Below are 27,276 nucleotides of genomic sequence, written 5' to 3'. Positions count from 1 at the left end.
ATATTGAGTCCAGGTGTTCATCACCTCTCAGAACATGGCCCACAACTGCTGCTTCTTTGACCACTATCTTGAGGTGGCATCTATAGGTCCTTACTGAAATCAGTATATCCAAATGTTTAATATTGTATCAACAGCTGGATGCTTGAATTAGTGTCTTTTTTCTATTTTAATTAAATTTATTGTTTCAACTTCCAAGATTTCTCCTTACCTCATCTTTTTTTCTTAAATAACTACGTAACACTACAGAGAAGCAAAACCTTTTGTAGATTGATTTTACACAAAATAATTTATAAATATTGGGTGAGCAATATATCACACATGTTATAACTTAAATATATTAAAACGACTTAAAAAACACCAAATAAAATTACATGTATAAATCAAGAGTAGAAAGTAAGGTAACACAGAGCTTATTGGGACGAATAATTTCCAAATTCTCTAGACATTATGAGCCTGGAGATTTGTGTAATTTGGCAGATGCAGAAAGATTAGCCATTTCATTATCAGAAATGTTAGAATACTTAAGGTGGGATGATTTTTCATAAGATCTAGATTTTCTGTGGTTCTGTAGAGATATTTACTCATCCCCAAATAAACCCTCAGCTATGCATGGCTCTAAAGCATCCTTAACTCACATTGATGTTAAGGAACTTCATGTTCTCAAGTCAGGAGCTCAGTATTTGCCTGAACAGCATTCTCATGGAGAACTTAACACAGCAAATGTTATACCAAGTGTTTTAACATTTTAAACTAAGCATATTTCAACAGTGGTAATATGGTGCAATTGACACGCCTGAGGGACAGGATGCCATTCAGAGGGATCTGGACAAGCTTGAGAAGTGGGCCTATGTGAACTTCATGAGGTGCACGGTCTTGCACCTGGGTCAGGGCAAGCCCCAGTCTCAATACAGGCTGGGGGATGAAGAGATTGAGAGCAGCCCTGCAGAGAAGGACTTGGGGGTACGGAGGATGAAAAACTGGACATGAGCCAGCAATGTGCACTCGCAGCCCAGAAACCCAACCATATCCTGGGCTGCATCAAAATAAGTGTGGGCAGCGGGTCAAGGAAAGTAATTCTGCCCCTCTACTCCACTCTAGTGAGACCCCACTTGAAGTACAGCATCTAGCTCTGGAGCCCTCAGCACAGGAAAATTGGCATTACAATAATGAGTTCACAATGGAAGCTATTGCCACCCATCCAAAGATTATGCTACTGGATTAAAGAGCTTACCTATTTGAAGAAATTAGTCCTGGTTACAAATATGTCTTAAGAGACCAGTTTGCCTCTTCTTTTGCCAAAATCTGGTCTGGAGAAGATTTTTCACAGAAATTCTACATGGCTTGCTCATGGAGGACATCAGTTCCTCTGGGAGTGCAGAACCAGCCACATGGAGGTGCTAGACCTTCAGCTGACTATCTTTTCTTACCTTCCCTTAGCAGAGAAGCTACAGTAAATTGTAAATATGGAAATAGCCATCTCCACCAGACTGCTTCTGAGGTCAGACAAACAAGCACCAGGTTTGGTTTTGTTTGTGTTTTTAATAAAACACAGCCATACATTACGCAGGTAAAAGTCTGTGAAGCAAAGGAAGGATGACACACATTTCTCACATCTCCTACCTTAACCTATTTGCTTACTGAAGCAACTAATAAATCAGCAGATTCACTATGGGAAGATAATTATGATGGGACACATAATTAATATTTCAGGGAAACTGATCTACCTTTCTAGGTGAAAGCAGAAATCCTACACAGAAAGTTTCTAAAATGCATGTTCCTCCCTCTGAAGGAAGTTGATTTATATCGCTTACTTCTGAATGATAATAAAGACAATACCTTTGGCTGTAAATTTAAACCAGAAAAAAAATTCTATTTTGGGTGCATTGCTTATAGTACATGTGCATGACATTCTTCTTTTGTCATAAAAAACACAAGTAAGATTTTCATCACATCTGGCAAAAATCACCATTCTGTACATTTCTCTTATTTCCATTATCCATTTTCCTTTCTCTGGTGAGAAGGTCAGCTGTTCAGTTAGCCTGTCACACCTGGGCTTGCACAGAATCTGGACAACCCTTGCAAAATATTCTGTGTAAATGAGATATTGGTTTCTAAATAGGCCTCTTCCCTGGTGCCTTAATACTCTACATAGATTTTGACTTTCATGTGTAGCATAAAAGAAGACTCAGTCTTCATTAGTCTTTAGAGGTTGCTAACTAATGTTTTTCTTCTATGTACTACACAAAAGAGATTTGGGAGACTTCTTTTTAGTACATGTTGTTAAATGACAAAATGTCTGGAAGATGTTAATTAATATACACACAAGTAAAACACAATCTCTACTTGCAGACTGAAATAAATCTGTTAAAAAAAATTAAATTTAAAGAAGGTCAAAAAATGATCCCTTAAAAGTTAGCCACAAGAGATCCTATCAACTACCAGAATTATCAAAAATATTCATTCTTTTAAACCTACACAAGAGTAGTAATGAGCTTTCTAATTTTGGTCCTTCAAAGAAATGCAATATTTTAAGCTACCAGTAATATCTTGTTTGGGTTTTTTTTTAATTTATCATATTTCTGTTAAAAAACAAATACGTTTCTGTAAGGTCATACTAGGCTTTGCCAAAGCAAAGCAAGGCATTTCAGTTTGAGCATCAGAAATCAAAGTTCCAGAAAGAACTGTACTTTAGGTACAGTTTTTAGAGTCTGTGTGTATACATAAGATATAAAAATATATTTTCCAAACGTATTATGCACACACATATTATATAAACATACGCACACATTTCTTTCATGTAAACATAATGGGTGTGTAGAGGTATGTGTAAATGCTCTCCCAGACACTACCTAGAAGCTACTACCTAGAAGGCCAGAGAAGTTGTGAAAATGTAAAGCAACTAGCTGCTGAATGATGCTTACTCTTAGCTTTCAAGGATCTTCCTAAAACAGATTAATCTTATTCATGTGTACAACTTATGAATGACTCATCCATTTTAAATATTAAAAAAATATAATTATGTCTTACTTAGAATTTGAATGTATTTGTTCTAATGATAGAGAAGACCACCATTGTCTAACCTTAACTCTGATTGCTATAGATTTTTGTACCTATAAATTCTGTATAAACAAATTATTGCATGATACAGAAAACAGTTAAGAATGTTTATCTTACTTTAAAACAGTGAACCCAAAGTACAGACTTTTTTTTTTAATAAGCTTTAAATCTGTAATTGCCATGTGTGTCAGTTTGTGTTTGCCATATCTGTCTGCCAGCAAGAGACAGTGACCACTTACAGTGATTACAAAGTACACCAAATGTAGTATATATGTCACTTCTCCACAAGAGCTTGTTGGCAGCTTTGATCGACTTCTTTTTGATTACACCACAATCACCTTATTCCACTTTAGCTGCTCTCACTCTCAGTCTCTCTCCAGGGGTTCAGATGTCATTGCTGTATACCTTAGCAGATGAATCAGTTTTCCTTCTGTTAAATCCTCTTCCTGGGAAGATGAATCTACTCATTGATTTTGACCAAAGACTGGTTTTTAAAAAGGGTAGAAGAGACTTCTGACCTTTCAAATGATCAGATTAAGGTGGTTATTTTCACATTATTAAGTAATCAGGGAAGAAATACATTAAGCAAGAGTTTCGTTCACAGGCTGCTTTGCTGGCTTCTAAAAACTGTTGTGCACTGACAGCTAACCTAGATTCCATTTCTTCCTTTTCCTCTGAACCACAAGGGAAGCTAAAATGCATTTTCACATTGCATTTTGCCTAAAGGCTCTCAGTAAAATTTAATTTTCTTACTGCATTGATTTTTCCATTATAAGTTGTAACAGTCTAATGATATCTCATAAGAATTTTTACTGTCGAGAAAAAGGGATGTGAATGATTTAGCAATAGTAACTGCAAGTGCTAGAGAATTTATTCTTATTTTCTTAAGAACCTTCCATCTGTCTTTTTGATGGGCAGACATTGAAAAAGTCTATGTCATATCACCATCCATTGGATGGCCTGAAGAGAGTTCTTTAGTCTGTTTCTTAAGGGGAATATGTGATCCAGTTTCCTCAAAACCTCTTCCTCTACTGCTAACTTCTAAAAATCAAAATAAAGCTTTCTAATTCTGGAGCTGAAAATGGTGCTTAAAAATTAATGGGCCACGTGGAAACAATGCAATTGGGAGACCCAAAAAGCACAACCGTTTCTGTCTTGCTACATTACACTCACTGAAGACTGACATCTTATCCTTATTACCCCAAATACTTCAAGTTTGTCATGTTTCTTCCATTTTCTGGACAAAGAATACATCAAAGAAATGTGACATGTTCCCTGGAAGAAGAAAACTTGCAGGCTGACTCTTTCCTTCAAAACAATTGTATCATCACCAAAGCTGTAGAAATCATGTCTGAAAACAAGTGGTGTGATAGACTACGAAACATAAAGGCAGTGCCAGAGCAAGTACAGCAGAGGCTTGTGAGTCCCTGTGTTCCACTACAAGAGATGTTCTTACTTATTTCACTTTGTCAAGGATTTGATAGATAGACAGATAGAGATGGAAAAAATGTACAAATGTACAATATATTACTAAGTCAAACAGAGTAAAACCTGGTGTCTGTTTTTCTTGGCAAACAGTAGCTTGATTGGTATCTTCCTCCAGCTTTTCTACAAATTTGCAGAAAGCTGGAAGAGTGGCCAGTTTCTTGTTTTCTGTATTTTTCTTTCAGTTAGTGTTCATAAAAGTAACAAGATAGGCTTTATTACAGATGCTGCAAGCAAATTAAGGCACGTCTCACATCTAGTGAAGTCATCTGGCTTCTTCAGGGGCACGTTTTCCTTTTCTGAATCCTGGAAAACAGATTGAGTTGAAGAACAGACCTTACAGAAAAATTGGTGCCCCCACTACAATTCTCACGAAGCACCTAAGCAACTTTACAAACTCAGTCAGTTGTGGGATTTTCTGGGTTTTGTCATCATCATTGGTTTTTGCTTATTTTTCCTGGAAAAATTGTTTGGTTCCCCCCCTCCCGGCCCCCTTAATTTGTTTTCATATAGAAAGCAGGTATTTCTCATAATACAATCACAATTTTCTGAGAAAATACAATTTTCATGGTAAATGCTTGACCAGCACTGATTATACATTACATCTGGAATGAAAATTCTGTCAAGTGTACTAAAACACTTATTTAACTGAAGCTTAACTAAACTTCCATAGTGCCTGAGACTACCCACTCTTTCCTGTCATAAAAATAAATGAACGTAAATACCAAAAAAGGAGTTTCACATAGCATTTTAAATGCTGTTCTTCGCAACTACAGGATTTTAAACACAAGCAGTTGCCATAAAGTCATACAGTGAATGTAATATCATAATTAGACATAATTTGTTCTTTATCCTATGTTAAGAATGGGCCTAATACAACTTTTTTCTATTTCATTGGACTGACAAGTGTTGTTTGGAAAAGAGCGCTAGATATGACCATGACTTTATTATAGAAAAAATGCATCAAGGTTAGGTTCTTTATGGCTCAAATACTACGGAAATACATCTGATACAATAATTTAGATGATAGATTTTACATGCTTCCGTGATCTGTGGGGTTTTTTTAGCCAGCGCTATCTCTGCTGTGCAGTAAAACTGTACATCAATACACCTACTCCGTCGGAGAAGCTGATGCTGACATTCCAGACTCTTTATTTTTAAAACTGCCAGAACTCTAAACAATGGGCATGCCAAATATATTAAAGGGGGAAAACACTCACCCCTTCTTGGCTGGTACCACTTCAAGTGTTCAAATCAACCCTGTATTTTTTTAAATGAAACACAACACTTTACATTTAGCCCAAATTTAATCATTTTCTACTGCTGCCTCTGCTGGTGTTTAGAGTCATTCTGTGGTTGATGCAGAACAGACTTTGTGCTAACAATAGACATCTTGAGAGAGTAGGGAGAGTCCCACTTCTCCCTTCCACTTGACTCTAGCTTCTAGGACAAAAACAAATCAGTGTGTTAGCTCCTAACACAAAGGAAGAATCCCTGTCAACACAGTCTCACCACAAGCAACAACACTAAAACCCAGCAGCTGCAATGCAATGCAACACTCTTACTTCCTCAATTCTCCCATCAACACCCAGAAAATTAGTTCTTCTCAAATGAGAGATTATCTCACACAGCTTAGGACGTCCATACTGCCTGTAACCAAAGGCCAGACTGGGACAGAGTCAGATCCTTCAATATTCAGTATTTGCCATTCTCTCAAAACCTGTCAATAAAAAATAAAGAAAAAGTAGTCTGGGGGTCTCACAGTTTTGCCATAATGCTGGCAATGAGAAACAAGTCTGAGATTTCAGGCTGTTTAAACACAGTCTGTCATGTCAGTGGAGATTATGTGGAACTTGGGAAGAGGCATCACCTCTTCTTGTCCACACGGCACAGTTAAGGACAGCCACAATGTATCTGATTAAGGAAGAATACTTTGCTAGCAAGTATGCAGTGTTTCTGGGGTGCTCAAGGTGGTGACATACTAATCTTCTTTCCAAAATAAGAAGCGGGGGTGGTGGGGTGGTGTGAGGTGGGTGAGCGGGGGGAGAAGCAAAGATTAGCAACTACAGAACTGAATTAAAAGAAAAAAAGTAAAAAATTAATTTCCTGAGAGATTATATAAGTACCCATAACAAAAAGGATGAACTCTAAGGAGCCAAACATGCAACACCAATCTCCCTTGTATAGCAAACATTCCAGTAAACAGAGTTTGGGTTAAGATTATTCCATGTATTTGGATTTTATATAATGATCTGTTGCAGCTGAGGAATCAATAGTTTGAAGAACATTACAGACATTTTTTCTCGTGAATATCTAATTTGATGCTAGAGAATTTCAAACATTAAGACAAGCCTAGTCTAACTTATAGGTCAAGACATGGGGGGATACATATAATATTGTTACATCATATTAATAGTACACTATTACGTATGTATTATAAGTATTAATAGTATACTAATACTTCATATATTATAGTTTTATAAGTGTTACATTAAAGTATACAAGAATAGGGAAAAATAAAATAAAAACTATGTACACTTAAAAGGAAGCTAATCTATTAGATAAAACAATCATCTGAAAGTTACAAGTATGTACAGGAATATTCATTTAAAAAGGAAGAAAAAAATAGAGGGCTTCCAGTTAAAGTCATCCAGCTTTTTTGCATACCATGTCACTCCTTTGTGAGTCGCTCAAATATCCAATTCTGGTTTTCAGGTTCACAAAAGTTTTTTGAAGGACACTGATGAACAAACTATAAGCCATCAATTAGTTAATATGTCGATAAAAACACTGAAAAATTAAAATGTAGTTCTGTACAAATCGATCCCTCTTAAACTATAATTGAAAAAAATTATTTTAAAAATACACCTTTAAATTGTTAACTGATTTCAGATATGATAAAATTAATGTCTTAAAATGAAGAAACTCAAGATTGCATTGGGTGTGTCAATCATGCAAAAATTGGAATTAGAATTCTGCTCGACACAGAAGTCAATTCTAGTTTTTTAAAGTGTTTTGAAATGTGTTTAAGACTATAAAAAGATTGCTGTATTCACACACGGGAGTGCTGAACACAGAAATATCTAGTGGGGTTTTACTAGGGTCATCTCTGCTAAGAATTCTGGTGGTTTTTAATTTTTACAAATTACCTAGATTGTTAAATTTGCTGATACTATAAAATCCTGAGGAAAATTGCATACTTAGCAAGTAGTAAGTCAAGTTTAAATGAATTTTGATTTTTTCTGTAACTAGGTTTACAAGCAGAAACTGAAATTTAATGTTGACAAATGTAAAGCAATAAAAGCTGAATATAAAAATAATTAAACATGAACATTTTATGAATAGATTTGTACCAAAACAAGAAAGCTGCTTGCCCTCCCCCCCAAAAAAGATAGAAAGATGGTGAATATTCCTGGTGAATAAGGAAGCAATTTAAGATCCTTTAGAATTGCAAGTTGCAAATATGCCATGTTGCAAATTCATCTGGCGAGCTCTTCTTTGAATATTCTGTGAACTTTTCATCGTAACATTAAAAATAATATATTTTTCACACTTAATCATTACAGAAGAAGTAAAATTAGTCTAATTTTATAGGTGCGACTTTGAAATAAATCTGAAAAATAAACAAATGAAAATGCCTGAAGTTTTGTGTAATGATAAGAAAGTGATTTAGCACACCAAATTGATTAATCAAACAGCCTAACTTCAGAAATGTTAATTTGGGGGCAGGGAGGGGAAGTACTTTGAATAAGACTTTAAATAGTGAGCATAACCTATGAAACACTGGAAAACAAAAACCATCCTCCTAGTCCTTCTCCTCCTTTTGCCAAGAGGGGGGTGGGGGGAATCTCAACTATAGACTGGCCTCTTGCTTGTTACTTTTCTTATCAAAGAATAAACTTTATATGGAGATTATATGATCTCTTGCTTTGTTTTCAGTATGTTCTTTCTCATTCACATTAGGCAGGAACAGATAAAAACTGGAACAAATGATGGTATTTAAAAAAAAAAAAAAAAATCAAGAAATACCTTTCTGTGGCCTATTAGAAACCTCCGGGATTTCAAGCACTGGGCTGTACCCTTGACTGACAGATCTGGGTTTGCTTACCAAACCACACATACCTGGTTTGCTTAACCTAGCTGTCTACTGTTTTGGAAACATATATTTTGGGATTTAAAATAATAGTATTCCACAAACAGAAGTCACAGAGAACAAGAGATTTCACACATACTGGATGTACGATGTTCTTAAGTCTTTCATCTTCTGCTCCAGTACCCTTAAAGACTTGTAGCAAGTCTGTTGTCATACAGATTACAGAATGCTCTGGCTGTGGCAGGGCCCCAGTTCTTCTGTACCAGGGGAAAAACACATAACTAACAACACAGATGAGAAAAATATTTACAAAATATTATATATATTTTTCACTGTTTTTCTTTGTAAGACAACAGCAAGAAACTGAAACGATTATGTATCTGAAGGGGTTTCTCACTACATGCAGATGAGAGCAGTGGGAACTCACTTACATGCATGTGCACAACTGCTCTTCCACATACATGCACAGACACACACAAAATTTCAGGAATGCTCCTGTGTTAAATTAACCTCTTTTTTCATATAGCTCATTCTTCTGAACCACTCTTCTGTGGAAAGAACTTTCAACAAGAACTTCATTTCAACTTTCCTTTTCCCATTTAATTTGCGGCATTTTAGAAGCAAGATAAACGTAAAGAATTAATTATTATGAAATATGTCCGTTAACAGAAAGCCACTGCACATTTAAGACCGCTGGCTCTATTCCTCATCAGTCTTTTATTTTATTCTGGTTCCAATCACATTTGCGTGGTAATAGCTTCATAAGAAATGTTTACCTTCAACACAACAAGTTGCTGAAATTCTACAGTGTACATAATTTTGTATTCTACACTAGCAAGACGGAAAGTAAGTTGTTTCTTAAGACTGTAAATATGTTTGCTTGCTTTTTTTTTTTAAACTTATTTTACCCATTTCCATTCTGATAGCAAACACATTCCTGATATTTTTATAAATGTCTACATACACGTGAACAAAGGGAAAATGAATTCAGACATGCTCTGAAAAAAAGCATGTCCATCATATGTAACAAGGTTACATTTATTTCTTCATTTCAGAAAAACAACACATTCTAACTGAAGTTAACAAAGCATATAACTTGTTAGATATGATGGGATTTTCTTGGATGAAAGGAGTAACATGAATGTATCATCAGGAACTCTAAAATTGCAACTCTTTTATTCTCAGCACTTTGACCAGGAATCAATACTGTAGTTGAGGGTCATTAAGTCAAAAGTGATCTCAGATGTCATTTTCAACTGAAGATAAGTGCATTAAGATCATTATCTTTTGGCTCCTACTTTAGCAGTTAAATGTCACTCCTGAATACCAAGCACTCTTAAACAAAAACAAAACAAAAAACAAAAAAACCAAACCAAAACAAACAAAACAAACAAAAAAACCCAACTAAAAACACACAGAATTTTTTTCTAGTTAAATTTGTGTAACCTCCTTCCCCTCCCCTCCAAAAAAAGAAAAACAAACCCTACTCCTTTTACAAACAGGTGATTTGTATCAGTAATACTGTGCATTGTATTACTTCATCCTTACTTTTTTTATTTGGCTGCATAAGCATCTTTAAATATAAGTAAGCCATAAAGGACATTTGCATACAGAATCCTGCCACTGTCCCCCTTATTTAAGAGAGATGCTTGCCATTTAAAATTGTTTATTTTGGGGATGACACAACACAATATTTCTTACTTGAGACTGGAAAATTCTTTCCAATCAGAGAATATTTTTAAATTGACAGACATTTATTATACTGCTGTTTTTCTCAAGCCATTTGATATCTGATTGAAGTTCACTGACTAACAGCATAAGTTGAATAAATGGCTTACAATTTTCCGAGCTTGACCCATTTAACTGATCAAATCACTGAATGGAAGACATCATAGTACTGTAAGGTCACACCACTGCCACAATTGTTCATCTAACAAGGTATCAGAAACGCTCCACCAACTCAAAAGTCTTGGAAAGTAACAATATGCCCGGGATACAATAGTTTGGTGTCGCCATTCTGAAAAATAAACTTGAAGAACAATTTCAATGACACCAAATTGAAAAAAATAAGCTATTTCCTTACTTTACCATTTGCACTTTGAAGAGGTAAATAAATAAAGATTTTGCTTCTACGTTGTCAGGGAAAAGAAAAAACATTGTGTAGATTTCTCTTTCAATGTCTCAGAACAGCTTGGCTTAATTACTTAAATAATACCGGTTTTCATAATTTATAATTCAAACCATATGTTAAACTCAACAGGAAAAAAAATACCAATTTAATCATGTTCCCCACTTCTCATCATGTATTTTTCAAAAGTCATCTTTGAAAACCAGCATAGAAACTTCAACTTAAACTAAAATCTTAATTAACACCTTAATTCCTGTATATACGTTAATTGAATCTGTGTTCCTAAACTATGAGCTGATGTAACTGCTAATTATAAATTAATGGGTAAGACTTTAATACTTTTAACAGGTGAGTGATTTTTCAAAGTTCAATAAAATTCTTTTCTCTAACAAGGCATTTTGACAGTCAAGGTAATATCCATGCAAATAAATACCCTCCAAAGAAAGAGAGATAATGGAGCAAAATAACAACAAAAAAGGTAAACATCACCTTATTCAGTCTTTGTTTTTTAAGCTGTTGTTCTGAGTTCTATGTAACTTTCATTGAAGCCAACAGGAATTTTTGCTCTAGAATTAAATGTGCTTGGGACTAGAACCTTGGTGCTATGTTACAAAGGTGTCCCAAGTAATTTGAAGGATTTATAGTTATAACAATGAGAGAGACAGAGAAAATGTTCTTTTTAGAGTCTTACTATAAAATAGACATGTTTGTTGAATAATAAGCCTCACTTCTAAATGTCTATAATATGCTTTGGTGTCCTACAGGAATGACTAGCAGCCTAAAAAGAGAATCTGTATCTTAAAGTGAATTGCAAACCAACTGAATTGCTGTTGGCTTGCATGATACTGGCTCATGACCATATAACAAGAATTCACTTATAAACAAAATATTTTATATTAAAATATTCCTCTTATTATTCAAATAACTTTAAATGAACCAGTAAGTAATGACATGTTAATTTTTCATCTTAATCCAAAAATATATAAATACATCAAAAATAGTAAAGTTACATTCAACACATCAAATAAAAATACCACAGTATTGTACTGTACTGCATATGTAGAATACTCTCTGTCCTATAGCACTACAGGCCAAATATAGAAGTTACTATAATTTTGTAAGTTTCTGTAAGAGTATGTATCTACGGTAAACTTTTGCATACTTTTGCTTAACTAATTACATAACAAGAAAAGTCTTCCTTTTTGAGAAACATAGCCAAATAATTAAGTCTATATTAGTGAGCCAAGCAACAGGGTTTGGAATAATCTGAGCTGCCAGAAAACAATACAATCTGCAATTTACAACATACCTACGACCATAATGTCATCTTCAAGGAGTATAAAAAATGACTGCTTTTATTTTTAAAATGTTTTGAATAGCTATTTCTGCAGTAGGTAGTAGATTTTGCTGTTTCTGTTTACAGACTTGACGATACATGCACCATATACTCTTGTGCAGAAGAGGAAACCACTTGCTCAAACTGTGTAAAATTTGACTGACTACTTACGTTTTCTCACTGGTGATGAACTTGTATAGAAGAAGCACATGAAAAAGTATTCTTGCTAGCAATGCATTAACAATGCCAGCTGGTGCCAGGTGTGCTATGATTAACATGGAGGCTATTATGCTGTAAGATTCATATTTGCATGTACAATAGTTGCTTATAACCTGAGTATCGCTGGCTCTTCTTATTTTATATATCATCTGTGCTTGCCATTGCAACTATTTAATTCATATAACACAATGAAATTAATTAGTTCATACTGTTATATTTAATAATGATGTGTGTGTTTCTAGTGTACACATGTTTTAATTACCACTTTTTGAAATCTTTCCAATGATTACATAGCGGCAGGGGGGAAGAGGAGCACACCATGTGTCAGTCTTTCCAGGGAAGCATACATAAAAATTGTGATATAGCCTTCTCCAAACAAAAAATAACTACTGATCACCATGAGAATATAAAAATTAAATGAGCAATTAGTACTTAAAATAATATAAACTTACTGGAAAGGCTTGAATAGTTTCAGTTTGAAATATGCATTGCTGGAATTATGGAGATTTCCTCTGTATTTTCACTAATTCTAACACTCTAATGATGAGAATGTTGTTTTCAAACACCATCATGAAAGTGAGTAGCAAGGACAATTATACCTCACTTTACAAGAGTTACTCTAAAACTGATATGCATAGTTGAATTAACACTCCAATTTAATATTTTTGGGAAAAATATTTTGTTTCTCCATGAATTTACTCATGGTGTGTATTACAGTAACTTCCTTTTTCAATGCAGTTTTGGGAATAAGATTTACCTGTAGCTACTGGGATATACCAACCACATTAATTTTCATATTTATAATCAATTTAGAGTTTAAAATGCATTGCAAAATTTGTAAGGGGGGGGGAAGCTTGCATGAACTACCTTGTAAAAAAGATGAGACAAAGACTCGATTCCTGATCCCAGAGAGGAAGGAAGAAATTGTATCCTTTCCTTCAGGTTCCTGTCTACTGCCTTCCTTGTGAAATCTTTTCGCATGGAAGGCACAAACTGGTATTTGTTAGAAGTAGTTTAACAGCCTAGCAGTGCCATGCTCTTCTTGAGTGAATATCTTTGCTTCATAAAACTGCCCAGTCTGGTACTCCCTACTACTCCTGTTTTCTTATTTGCAACTTAAAATACACAGTAGTTTCTCTGCGGACAAGTAAAGGGCTATAGGGATTAAGAGAGATGTTCAGGAAAATATAATCCAATTAACACTTCAGCTACTGTTCCACTAATGTCTGAACTCATCTGTCACACTTGATTTTTTTTTTTTCCTAACAAGGAATAGACACCTATAAAACTGTTTAAACACCTTATTTTCAGATTTTACCAGTTCTCATTCCAGGGCTTCACTGGATAAAAAAATCAAATTAGGCTTATATGTTGACTTTTTCTACTTAGGTATTACAACGGGAACATGTTTTACAAATAGAAAAAAATATGAAAGGCAATTCTGTATAAGGAAATTGAGAGAAAAAGAATTACACTCACTTTAAATACGGACTATGGAAAAAATAACGGGGAGACATACACACTCTTAATTCTTTAACTGGTTTGTTCTTCTCAAAGTTCAAGAGAGGAAAACTCTCTGAGCTACTTCCCATCTTATTACCAACTTTGACTGAAGGCAAGATAAACAAGCTGAACAAGATAGCCTTCACAAATTCTCACCAAGATATGCTTCCTTTTATCTGACTAGTTACAGACAGCTTTACTCTGATGATCATCATATTTCAAAATTTCCACAGGAAAGAGGCATTTTTCACCTACATTCTTAGCACAGACTCTCAGGGCGTTTCACTCCACTGGAGGCGTCACCGTGGAACAGGGCACAGGCTTGCCCGCAACATACGAGCAGCCGCTGATCCCTTCAAGGGGAAACCAATGCAGGTTTTTAAATCAGCTCTAATTTCTCTGACTAGTTATTCCTGACCACTAAAGAAGCTTCTGTACCTTTCAACTTGTAAAGACAGGCAGCAGAAAGGGACGGACCTGCGTAATCAATCTAAACTTTTCCACAGAAAATTCTTTCTGAGTGCAGAGAGAATGTATGCCTCTGTCCTCATCATAAGCCAAGCAGTACACAAGCAGTACAGTGATGCTTTTTTCTCTCCTCTGCTACCATAAGCAAAGGTTAAAAAACTTTCTGTCCAAGCGCGTGCGGTATTAACTAACTTGGACATTTAGCTTTTTCTAAATCAGCAGCATAACTCTATACTGTTGGATAGCATTATTAAGAACTAACTTCCCAATACAATACAACAGGTTTCACAACTATACCATTTTCTACTTTAAGAAAGCGTATAGATGGTGTTGAAGCCACATACTACCAAGAATTATTGCTATTTCTCCCTGACAAAGAAATTCAAAAGTACTAACAGAAAGTGTTGGATAAGGAGAAGATGAAGGTGATAATGTACTTTGCAGTAACTTAAAATTTAGCAATTCAAAATGAATACAACAGACATGATGAGATAGTACAATCACTAGATGTTCCCACATGTATGCCAACATACTCTCTCCCACCCACATCCCAAAAAAAACCCCAAAAATGCCGCATTGCACCAGAAAATAAGCAGCACAACTCAAGCTGCAACCAGTAACACAATACTTCTTGCTCAAAGAAACTTTGATATCATTGTTGACATTATTTTAGTCATTATCACATAACAACTCATTGGAAATTACTATATCTGCTTGTATGAGAACTGATTTTAAAAACTGTATTTTTAGTTACTAGTGAGATTTAGCTGCTACAAATAAGGAGAAAAGTTACTACCACAGAAAAGTCACTGCGAACGCTCTTCTGCAAGGTAGCCTTCCCGTCTTAGTTCCCTCCTAACACTGCTAAAACCACAACTTAATAGCAACACAGACAAAAAAGAAGCATTACATTGTTCACTCTGTTCCTACATTTTCTCCATGAGTACTGAGCAAGGAAAAAACCCTACTTCCTCTGAACTTTACAATGTGGTCTCACTCTTACTCAATCATAAAACATCATCATAATTATTATTATCATAATTATTAGTCATCCTCTTTATTATCCCTAAGTTCCATCTGGATCATAATTTTTATATGATTCAGACATAAATGACAACAAATGATACTGTACTACTTTTAGAGACAGAGTGAAGTTAAGTTATGAAAATCTCAACTTGGCATAATTTATTTTATTTTTGTTTTGTTTCCCCAAGTTAGCAAAATGTAGACAGCCAGTGAAACACCATAAATAGATGTTACAGTTTGCATGAGCTGGGATACAGGAATGCAATATTGCTTAGGGCCACATATATTAATGAAGTTAGAAGAAACAATACAGACTAAAGTTTTATTGGATCCCTTTTTCTGCTCATGAAACTGCTCTATTCTTTGTGATTATTAGGATAACTTTTGAAGATCACTTCATCTTCTGTTTATAGAAAATGTTTCTGGCTCACAAACAAGATCTATTCTCTTGCCTTTCTAAAACCTAGACAGATAGGTTACAGACAGAGACCTCCATCTGGAAGAGCAGTCTCTCGTGCATGCTATTCTCAATATCCCTTATCAAGCAGAACACTTAGAATGTCTTTTGCAACAAACATTTAATGAACATAATATCCAAATAACTTCAGTAAATGCATATTCATGTATCTCAAACTTTTTGTCCAAAACAAATGATATTAAAAGTTAAATCCAAATAGAACTATTACCATAAGATTTATCCTATAAGCTCTGCTTATACTCCAAAATCAATAGGCGCAACCTCAGAAGAAAATATTACTGCCAGTAATCTTTACTGGTTGCATAATGGTCAAGATGTCAATAATACAAAAACAGAAAACACACCTCACCTCAGCATAATTATATTACACAGATCCCTAGGTCCATCTTTCCTTTTCAAGAAACAGAAAAGGTGACCTACCAAAGCAGCGAATAAGAAAAAGGCAGTGTGTCATTCCACAGTTCATCACTTTTGCGGTGCCCCTGTGCCTTGTCTCAGAGGCACCAGCATGGTGTCAAAGCAGGAAAGCACACAAGTTGATTCTGTGGATGGAGTATAGTTAGTAGCATAAGCTTTTGGACTCCATCAATCTGTGTATCATCTATGAAAAGGGGGAAAAAATGAACATGAAACAAACAAAAAACAACAGATAACCTTGTTTCAGAATACGAAGGCAGGGATGATGTCACTTCCAACACGCACAGATGCATACAAGCATGATAGGATTTCTAGGATGTCTCCAAAATATAATTAATCTAATTATGCTGATAGTTAAGCACAAGTGTTGATTAAGGGAGCGCTCTCTGTTAGCTTCAGATATAATTAGCACAACGTGAAAAAATCCTTGTCTTTGGAAAAGTCAAGGAGGAAAGGCAAAGTTCTAGACACAACATCGGAATATAGACATGCGCAATTCAAAATCCTAAACACAGATAAATGTGCAATTGTGTATGTTCCTGGTTTTCCAAAATGCCTGTATGGGACTGGCAGATACGGTACAAGAGAACAGTAGCTTGGGGCTGAGCAGATACCTCAGGGCATCTAAAAAGCCATGAGCCACCTATGGTTAGGCAACTAAATCTCATCCGCAGTGATTAAAAAAAGTGTCATCTGACTTGACACTGCACCAGAGACCTGAATAACAGGACTCCTTTCATTGCTGAGGATTTCTTCCATTCCCATTCCTTACCCATTTTCTATCGTCATCTTCCTTTCCTTTCCTTCCTCCTCATGTACCTTCTAATAATCCCTTTTTTTAAAAAAACAATGGAACATACATTGCAAGTTTTTTATACAACCTTATTAAGAAACCAAGAAATGTTGAAATAAATGTCACAGTTCATGCCTTCCTTAATTTGTTCAGCACTGACGATTAATAAAATCAACAGAATACTAACAGATAGAAATATTCATAGGCTTCCTTCTCCCTCTCCATTAAGTTCTCAAGGCAACCAACACCTGCCAGAGTAGGGTGTAATCTATGTAACTGCACTTGAGTGTTGCCCAAAGATATCGATACACCTAACTCACGCCAACATTCCTAAATGTCTACTTTATTAATTCCGTAACTCCTGTCAGTTATGTAACACTGTCAGTTACGTCTTCATCTTTCACCCTACATTAGGAAACATCTGATATTTACATAAGCTGGACTGCTCTCTTTCTCATTTTTATCAGTTCTAGGAAAAACAAAATAAGGAAGTTAAGGACATCATCCTACTTAAAAATGAATTCTTACCCAAGGAGAAAGGGTCACTATGCTCAGGATTGGTGAGAAGGAACAGAGATCCAATTTATTAGCGAATATCAAAATAATCAGACATTTTAACCATGTTCTAACTTTCTGCAGAGGAAGGGTATGGAAAAGGGGAAGACGGAGAAGGGTGGGAAAGGCTGGCCTCCATGCTGAGAAAGGAAAGATGATTCTGAGCACAAACGCATTTGGATACTTCCTAATTTTTGATCCTATACAGAATATGATAACAGCCAGGGACTTCATTTCCTCACCTATAAAAACCTCTGAAAACCTACAGTTGATGAAGAAAAACAGGTGCTGTAACGCAACTTACTATTGTTGTGCCAAATACAAAAATCACTTTTCTCTAATAATCCTAGAATAGAAAACAAATAACCTACAGAGGGTCTCAAAGGAAAGAGATTTTAAAATAGGAGAAACCGTGTATTCTGATTAGGTTGGCAGAGCACCACATATATATGAAAGCTGCTCAGGAAATTATTCAATTATAGAAGATTTTTTATTACAGATTGCACAGAAGAAACACACTTCCTGACCACTTTATTCCACCCAATGGCCTCTGGTAGCTAACATGACTTTTGCACTACTTTGCATCCTTTCTCGTACTTCCATTAGAATGGAAAATCGAAAACAAACTGCACAGGAAGCCCATTGCACTTTGTTCTAAAAATGCTGAAGAAAATAATTTGACCCTGCTTTCAAATTATTTCTCGGTTCTTCCAAATAACACCTATTGTATGCTGCTGTCCCAGTTCTCACTGAATAAAATAATTTTGCAGAAGACCGTATCATGGATATAGGGAATATGGTTAACAGTATTTGGTTACCCAGGTTTGGTGACCTACATACCTTTTGGCTGCTCTTGAAGCTTTGCAGTCCATTGTACACTTTCTAGCTGAGGCATCTGACAAAAGAATCTCCAACCTCACTAACTGATCTTAGCTTCACTGAATTGTCAGAGGACACTGGGTTCACAGGGAAAAAGAGGAGTCAAATCAACCATATGGCCCATTTCAAAGCCTATGCTCTGCAAAAACAGGCAAATGCATTTGTGCAGATTTTCCAATCTGGCTGCCCAGCATTCTTAAAAAAAAAAAAAAAAAAGGAAGATAAGGACTTAAGTTGTGTGAAAAAGCCATTAGTATATCTTTTATTCACATGAAGAAAGGACAATTTCGCAGAATAATTGTGCTTAAAACTGAGTAAGTGGCTAAATTATCCGAAAGAGAACATAGGTTATCACTATATTAATGCATCAGAGGTTTTTTTTATTCTTTTTTTTTTTTTTTAAAGTACTCCAGTTGGTATGTTAATGATGCCAGCCCAAACCTACTAATGTCAAATTGAAATTAATGTCACGCTTTGCTGGGCAGACTTCCATTTGTGAAGGAATACCAATGATTAATACAACTTTTCATTAGGAATATTTCTATGAACAGTAGGCACAAAAATCATATTACAGGTTATATGCAATGTATTATTTGAAATTAACTTTTATTATTTATTCATACCTACAGATTTGCAGAGGATTACAGAAGCATAAAAAAGTTAACTAAATTTTCTCTTAAAGAGAAATTTTTGTATATTCCTCAAATACTTCTACTAGCATATACAGGATATTTCAGTAATAATGATTTAGTGTTGATCAAGCCTCTCCCAGCACATCCCTCTCACTACAGGAATTTTACAGGTCTCGAAACAGGTTTCAAGTCTGATTTCTTATGTGTGAACTCTAATATCCTAGCTATACTGACAGTTTAGGAGTTGGTTCATACTGCTAATGCATGAGCATGATAACATTTTTCTGTTATGGTCAAAACCCACAATAATTAACAGTCAAAAAACCACACACTTTCTTAAGGAAAACCTAGGTGAAGAAAAGTATCAACTGTGATTTCATAATACTATTATTATTTCTGATGAAGGCAGCACTCCTTATGGTTTTCCAGCTCTCTGAAGAAGTCTGAGGATGCCATCTGGCAACCTCATGGTTGCAATAATAAAAGGAAAGCAACTCATGCAGACATGGATGGCTCATACGGATTCTCCTCCTTGAACCCTTTCCATTGAGAACTGATGCTGCTATTGAGCTTTGCGTAACACTGCATTACAGCACATTCCTTTCAATGTAAAAGAAATCTTTCAAGATTAAGTCAACACACTATCCTGTAGGATTTTTTCTCTCATTTTTAAATTGATGTGATGGATATTCTTATGTCTTTCTACCTGAATGGACAGCAATTCAGACATCATTTTGGTTTATCTTTTGTTATGGCCAGCATATCTTTTGTTCTGTAGCTGCCCAAGAGTTACATCATTGCTTTCCCTTATACTTATGTGCAGGTATTGAAAGTATGTTGTACTTCATCAGCAGTTGAATACAAAACCAGACTTTAAGATTAAAATGAAGTCTTTCAGCATAGATTTAAAAATTGTACTGTAAATGTTCTTATTTAACTCCTGTTTGGAAAAAAAATTCAAAATCTATAGACTTTAAATTAATACAATTTGTTAACATCTGGTTACAATGTGGAGGACTATTTTTTTGCTAAAGACAGAAGAAAACCACTTTTGCCTAAAAGAGTAAGGAGAGTGAGAAGAATACAGAACTGAACATGAACGACTTTAGATGCTGTCCTATGTGGTACAGGGCCTGCTGAGACTATATGTCTTGCACCGCAAGGAAGGATGTATTTTAAGAGTGTACAGGGGGCGGGGAGAGAGAGAGAGAGAGAGAATGCATCAAAGGTAGGGTAAAGTTACTTTGCCTGACATACTCCCACAGCTGTTAAACTGCTGCATAAGAGTCTAAAAATCACTCTACTTCCAGACTAGAGTAGATGGAAGTGTTCTTATGCAGTTACTTCTGCTGCAGTAACCTTAGGAATTACAGCTCCCGAGAGACTGGCTGGTGTACACTTCCAACCTGCTGCCACCAGAGGACCTTTATTCAGGTTGCTCACCTTAAATCAGTCATCATAAAGCAATTGTTCTGTCACCTGTGAGAAGCTCACCAGCCCAGCCAGGAGGTTTCTTGAGCACTCTAGAAATAGAAGTTTACCTTACTCACACAGTTCCAGTAATAACTAGAACAGCTAAATAGTCCCACATCCCATTAAACCATGAGTCCTCATGTTTACAGACTCAGCAATCACCCTTGCTGAAACAGTTTCCTCTCCAACCGATCTTTCCACTGTGAACAAAAAGCATGAGCATTTAACATTTCACTGCTGGGCAGTGTTACATATACTTTGCAAATAAGCTAGGTAATCTAAAACCAAACAAAGAGCAGCAGCTTGGAGAAAGACTAATTTCTTGACAGCCATTGCGTACTGCTCTTGGGTATTTTTTAATTTGGGAGAACAGCAGAATGCACCATATGCACCAAAATTTCCACCTTACCTTTCGAAAAGCTGTCCTGAGACATACTGAAGAAGTCAGCCTACATACCCTTCCAGCTTTTCACAACAAGATGAGACTTCAGTATGGGACTTACTGCTGTAGAGAACGGTTTTCTAGACCCAGTGTTTAGAGAAAGCAGAGGACTAGGCCTATTATATATATCTATCTTTTAACCGATAAGTACATGAGCTCATGCTGCTTACAGCCGGAACAAATTGCACACAGCGTTCTTAGGAAAAAACATCGGACTATTTGGAGCCTTCTTCACATACACATAAAGAAATCTCTTTCTCCAAATACATCTCTAAAACCTTTATTTTACATTTCAGCACAATGTAAGTGCATAATCTGGAAAGTGTAGTAGTATTTCAAACAACTTTAAAGGCATTCAAAAGCATGCCTCTATTCAGCATAAATTTAAAACATATTAGTATTTTGATAAATTTTACAGTACTGTTGACAAATTTTACAAAATTGATTTTATAAACCAGATTCTGCAGTCTCCACTCAGTTAAAATCTTATTCAACTAGATCTTAAGCTTATGCGTTGACAAAAAAAATCCACTTTTTAGAAGTAGTTACAAAGTTGACAGTAGAGAAATACAGAATGTTAAAAATTAGATTTCTTGCACAATAGTTTTCACTTAATAAAGCACATTTAATAGAATAGAAATATAAGAGAAATAAGACCATTTCTGCAACTATTGACAACAAATGAAAATAGATGCGTAATTCAATCCTCGTATTGACCATAAAAGTAGTAATTTATCTGCAATTTTCCATTTATTGCTAGCTTTTCTGTTATTGTTTTATACTGAATCTTATTAAAGAAGCTACTAGAACAGATAAACTGAAAATCAGACAGTATCTAATAGCATTAAAAATGCTAAAAAACTCTCCCATTACGCATTCCTTTTGGCTAATCTTATGTGCATGTTTCCTTCTCTTAGTCTTTATTATTAAGTACATTTAATTCTCGTTTGAGAATTAATTCATCCGTGACTACTGTTTATTTCCTATTGGAATTTTAAATCCATCTGTTTGGTACCAAACATTTTTCATCGCAATCAAGTATGTCCAAAAAATTATAGACCAAATGCACTCCTTGTCAATACTTTGTGACCCTGTTGTCATCACTCTGTTATTACCGTGACATAAAATCCCTTGTTAACTTTATCAGAGTTTCTGTTAGGATTATAGATGCAAAACTGCAAGGTGGAAAGTCTGGAAAGAGGGAATAACATAAGAGCTCTTTAAGAAACTCCTAGTACTAATGACCGTATAACATATGTGCAGAAAAAAAATCCAAAACCACATAAGCAGGCATTCTCCAGCCCCAAATACTTTTGAATCTGAGATATTTCTATGGCTTTTTTTCTTTTTCTTTTTTTTTTTTTTCTTTTTTTTAAAGAATGCCTTGAATGTTTCCTTCTCCCCAGCTGGTTTCCATAGAATCCCTGTGGCTAGTAATGAAGGGAAAAAAACTACTTTCCTTGAGTACAGATATCAAAATCCAACCCTAAATTACAGATCGTCTGCATAAATGCCACTGTTAAATTTATATTTGCTGCCAAGAACGTTTGCTGCTTACAAGGTCTTCAAAGTGATACTAAATCAATTAAGCTTACTCTAAATATGTAGGATTCAGGTACCAATCTGTTTTCACTCTAAACAAGCTTTGGACTGATGAAAAGTATCAATAGCCTTTCCCAAAATGCTGAACTGGCCTGTTTTCCAATTTAGCCAATGATATCTTAGTTTCTCCAACTTGTTATAGCGCTTGGAACCTGTAGAATTAGCATCCGTACACCTAAAAGTTATTAATGCTGTATATGTTGTTAGAATAAGACACACAAAGCAAGCTGATTAAAATATCTGTGTATTATTTGATATTTTTCATATCCACCATTTCAAAACAGTTTGTACTATCAAGCATCATGTTTGTTTGCATACTGTCAGTTTCTTTGGTAAAGCCACATGTAACAAAGAATGAATAGTCTGTCATAATTTTTCCATCACAGTTTATCACCACAAAGTTTGGTAGTACATTGGTATACTAGGTGATTAATATTAATATGGACGTTGCTATTTGACTTTACCTACTGCAAACTAATGCAGGTATGTAGGATTTTATTAGTAAGAATTCCTACAATAAGCACATGATAGAGGAATTAATCATTCATTCCCTGCAGACTGCCTATATATTTCACCAGGCCATTATCTGATCTGAATAACAAGAACAATTGCATAATAAAACACATTACTGCTGACACATGCAACTTTATTCTATCAACTTTATATCTTCACAGTAAGAGGTCTTTCTTAAGTCCTCTGTTGTTTCTTCTGAAGCAGATTGACCTGATTTGACATTTTCCTATATCAACAATTATGATCAAGATTTACATACAAATATGATCAAATATAGTATGTATTAAACTTAATTGCCAGGATTTGACTCAGGTCATTTCCCACAGTAGCAAGTAGTAATTACAGCAAAAGTGGAGTATGTGTCAAGTCATTTTTCATACTGAAGTATTGCCAGGAGATATCCTAGATTTAAAGAAAATCCAAAAGACAAATAATGAAGATTATGCTCCAAACTAATACAGCCGTTAAGTATGCTGTAATTCAACCTAAACTAAACAATGTAGTTCCTATCTGATTAGTCAAATATATTTTAATCTTTTTTTCCTTTTGTTGTAAAAATAGACACTTTGTTAGGCATTCAACATTGCATACTGCATGTTTGGGACCACCTAGGAGAACAGAAAGCTTAATCTAATAAACTGCTCTGTATGCATTCTCAAAACAGTTCATGCAAATTGTCTGGATATATTATTTTAATGCTCTGCCCACAGGGAATACAACACAGCAATGAGCCATGTGAAATGTTACCTATTAAAAAAAAAAAAAAAGAAAAAAAGGAAAAAGCTTTGTTTTTAACTGAAAGATAAATTCATAGTACTAAAACAGTAACAGTAGGATTCCTTACTAAGCCAGCCAGATGTGTTATCCTTTGATTTCAAGTTTACAAGTTCATTGGGTATTTTTTCTGTCATGTTAATTACCCGAAGAGTACCGTGATGCAATAAGAAAGTCACCCTGATTCACTACCTCAGAACTTGTAGCCTATGCTTTGTAATTATTCCTAGCTTTAAGATTATGAATACCTGAAAGCAACTCCGAATGTCATCCGTCTGCTACTGCAGATTAGCCTTTCCTGCTTGTGTCACATTAATTTCCTAAATAAATTTTGTCTAAACCTTGACTGTTACCTTTACCTTTGCCTCAACCTTTACTGTTGTGACATAAACTAATTTCTTTACTTCACAAAGAAAAGCATTTAATTTGACCCTAATAAACTTTCACTCCTGGTGACATTTATTAGTCGTGATTGACTTTGAATTACACCTGAAAATGCAACATTAATTTCATATTGAGATGCTTAAATGCACTTGTAAATGCATGTTTAATGGCTTCTAATGACACAAGTTAATTCTGATTAGGTGAACAGTAAAACCATAATAATAAGAGATTTGAGCTGTATAGATCATTTACAGTACCCATATATTATTCTGAATTTGTACTGTAAAATAACCCAAATTTGTCAAGAATTTGTAAAAAAGTAAGTTCAAATTCAAATCCATATTGTCCCTACAATAGATACAATAACACATGAAGAATTTAAATCCAAGTCCCTTTGGCAGGAATAGAGAAAAAATGCTGAAATGCTATTGATTCCTTCCAGTACATTCAAAACACCTGACTCAACTATATTTCTACTGACATAACACAAAGGTTTTATTCAGATATTAGCAAACATGAGCAAATATTTTCATTGACATACTTTTCATCCTTATTTCTTCCCTCCACCTAGGAAACAGTTAACCCTCAACTACTAGTACTAGCTGTTTCCTCTACCAGAGATGCAGCAAATGTCGATAATGGGTCCACTGTCCCAAGAGAAATAATGTCTGCAAAAGTCCTCTTCCCCAGATGCAGATATATTTAGTGCTAAACACCACCTAACCGCAGACTCTTCATGACATACCTTTATTCGATCTTTGTACCTTTTATCAACTCTACTGTTCAGCCAGCAAACCTCAATGCTACTGTTCATGAAGCCCTCTTAGATGAGTTTATCTGCTTCCCCTAGATCTTTCGCACCTATTCAAAAAAGTGCCATCAGTACATTTGAATATGTCCCGTAAAAGCACTTAGAAAGCAAAGCTGTTGTCTGCAACTGTCATCGTCAATAGAAGAAAAAATATACATACATTTTACACGTATAAAACTTCATGAAAAATCTAACAACTTCAGAGATGTGGACTAAAAATGCTTACAACTGAAGGCAGACAAAAACACTCTTAGTATCTATAATGCATGCACATTTTACATTAAACTGAATGCCCTGTCACCTGGCAGTACTTAGCAGGTCACACTGTGCTGTAGACCCCTCCTGAGGGAGCATCTCTTCGTTTAGATTTTGTCTGTAATCTACCATATACCTATACTCAGACTAAGGTAGACACCACACAATACCAGACACACTCAGTTTCTTTACACAAGTATTCACCTGCAATTTTCTTTTCTCATAAAAGATGAGCAAATCACTTCATGCACTTTTCCCACTGAAAACAGTTCAAGTTACCATAGCCAAGTTCCCCTCTGACCAGAACAGTGTGACGTAAAAGCAGAAAAACACACACATTCACACACAGACATAAATGTATGTATAAAGATGTGTATGTGTGCATTCGTCTGTGCGTGTGTGTGTATATGCTAAGAAAAGGTTTGGAGGAGCAGGAGAACATAGGGACAGAAACCAAGCGTAGAGTATTTACTTACTAATGCAGTCCGCTCGGACCTCTTTGGAAACCTGAAGGAGTCTCCGCTTTCCCTTCCTGCCAGTCAGGCGCCGCGTTGTGCCCCTAGTCCATACAGGCCCAGAAGGAACTGCAAAGAGAGAGAAGCACATGCCACATCAGGCAGTTCTGTTTTTGTGGGATCCAGCGCCGCTGCCGCTAGCTCCTTGGGGGTATCCCTGCTTTCAGAGCAGACTCCTGCAAAAGAGTCATCCCTCCAAAGATTTTTTTTTTTTTAAACCAGTGATTTAAAAAAAAAAAGCCCTCTCGAGGCTCCTGCACCCTAAAATTTGCTGCGGGGGGCTGGCGGGGAGGGGAGAGGAAAGGTACCTGCAACTCTCTCCGATGAGGCCGGCGGAGAGAGAGAGAGAGAGGGAGGGAGGGAAAGAGCGAGGAGAGGGAGGAGAGAGGGAGCGAGCGAAGGGTGGGGAGGAGGGGTGGGGGGCGTGCGTGTGTGTGTGTGCGTGCGTGCGGGGCGGTGGGGCGGCTCTCGCCGGGGGCGCGGCGGCCGCCCGCTCTCCGTGCCAGCCAGCGCCGGCTGCAGGCGGGCGGCCCGGGAGAACGGGGAGGGGAGGGCCGGGCCGGGGGCGCGCTCCCCGCCGGGCCCCGCGCAGCCCCCCGCCGCCGCTCAGCCCGCTCACCTGCATTTCCTTAACGAGCCACTTGATGGCTGGCAGCAGCGGCGGCCCCCCGGCCCCGCCGCAACTTTGCCGGCCGCCGAGCCACGCCGCCCCCGCGGAGCTGGGGATGGGGAGGTGCCGGCCGCAGAGTGCTGCTCCGGGCGGGGACCGCGCCGGGGGCTGCCCGCGGAACTTTCCGCCCGGCGGCGGGTGACAGAGACTGGGGGGGGGGGGGGGGGGAAAGGGGGGAGGCGAGGGGGGAGGCGAGGAGGGAGCGGCGGGGGGCTGCGCCGAGCCCCGCGTGTGCGCGCCGCAGCCGCGCAGCGGGCCCGGCAGCGGGGCGCGCTCCGCCGCCCGCCTCCCCCCGGCGCTGCCTCCTCCCACCGCGCTCCCCGGCGTGTGCGAAAGGAGTGAGCGAGCTCCTCGCTATTAATAATAATAAGCCCTATTCCCACCTTCCTCCTCTCCCTGGGAAAACAATTAATAATGCATTAAAATAATGCACCTTTAAGCCACCGGCTGGCAATAATAAAATAATAATATTATTACGACTTAAGAGAGCGCTGCTGTGGATGTGGTCGCGAGGCACGTTTTCCTAACATTCACACCAAGTGTGCGCACAAATTATGCTTCTGGTATTATTAAGTCCCTTTCCCCTAGCAGAGCAACTATCATTATCACCATCAAAGAGAAAGTCTCTCTCCAAAGCTGAGTCCCCGAGTGGCTGCTGTGGCTGGGTTGCAAGGAGGGCACCCCCCTTCCCTTCGCCCCAAACCAATCTCACCTCTTCTCCTCCTCTTTTTCTTATACCGGTGGGTTAAGCATTGCGTTTGGCCCTTT

At 36.8% G+C, this 27,276-nt stretch overlaps 1 protein-coding gene across 1 annotated transcript in view; it reads right to left on the bottom strand.

The window, feature by feature from the left end:
- PTPRD (protein tyrosine phosphatase receptor type D) overlaps nt 1–26,767 on the bottom strand; it is a 1,348,716-nt gene extending 1,321,949 nt beyond the window's left edge. The window contains exons 1-2 of the mRNA XM_075138097.1: nt 26,458–26,767; nt 25,800–25,907 (exon numbers count right to left, since the gene is read on the bottom strand). The gene's annotated coding sequence lies outside the window, so the exon portion shown is untranslated. The remainder of the gene's footprint in view (nt 1–25,799; nt 25,908–26,457) is intronic.
- Between the last annotated feature and the right edge of the window lie 509 nt (nt 26,768–27,276).

The sequence above is a fragment of the Calonectris borealis genome, chromosome Z (genome assembly GCF_964195595.1).
Source record: "Calonectris borealis chromosome Z, bCalBor7.hap1.2, whole genome shotgun sequence".
Taxonomy (NCBI): Eukaryota; Metazoa; Chordata; class Aves; order Procellariiformes; family Procellariidae; genus Calonectris; species Calonectris borealis.
Note: the sequence above shows the minus strand (reverse complement) of the source record. Positions and strands in the feature narration are given on the sequence as shown.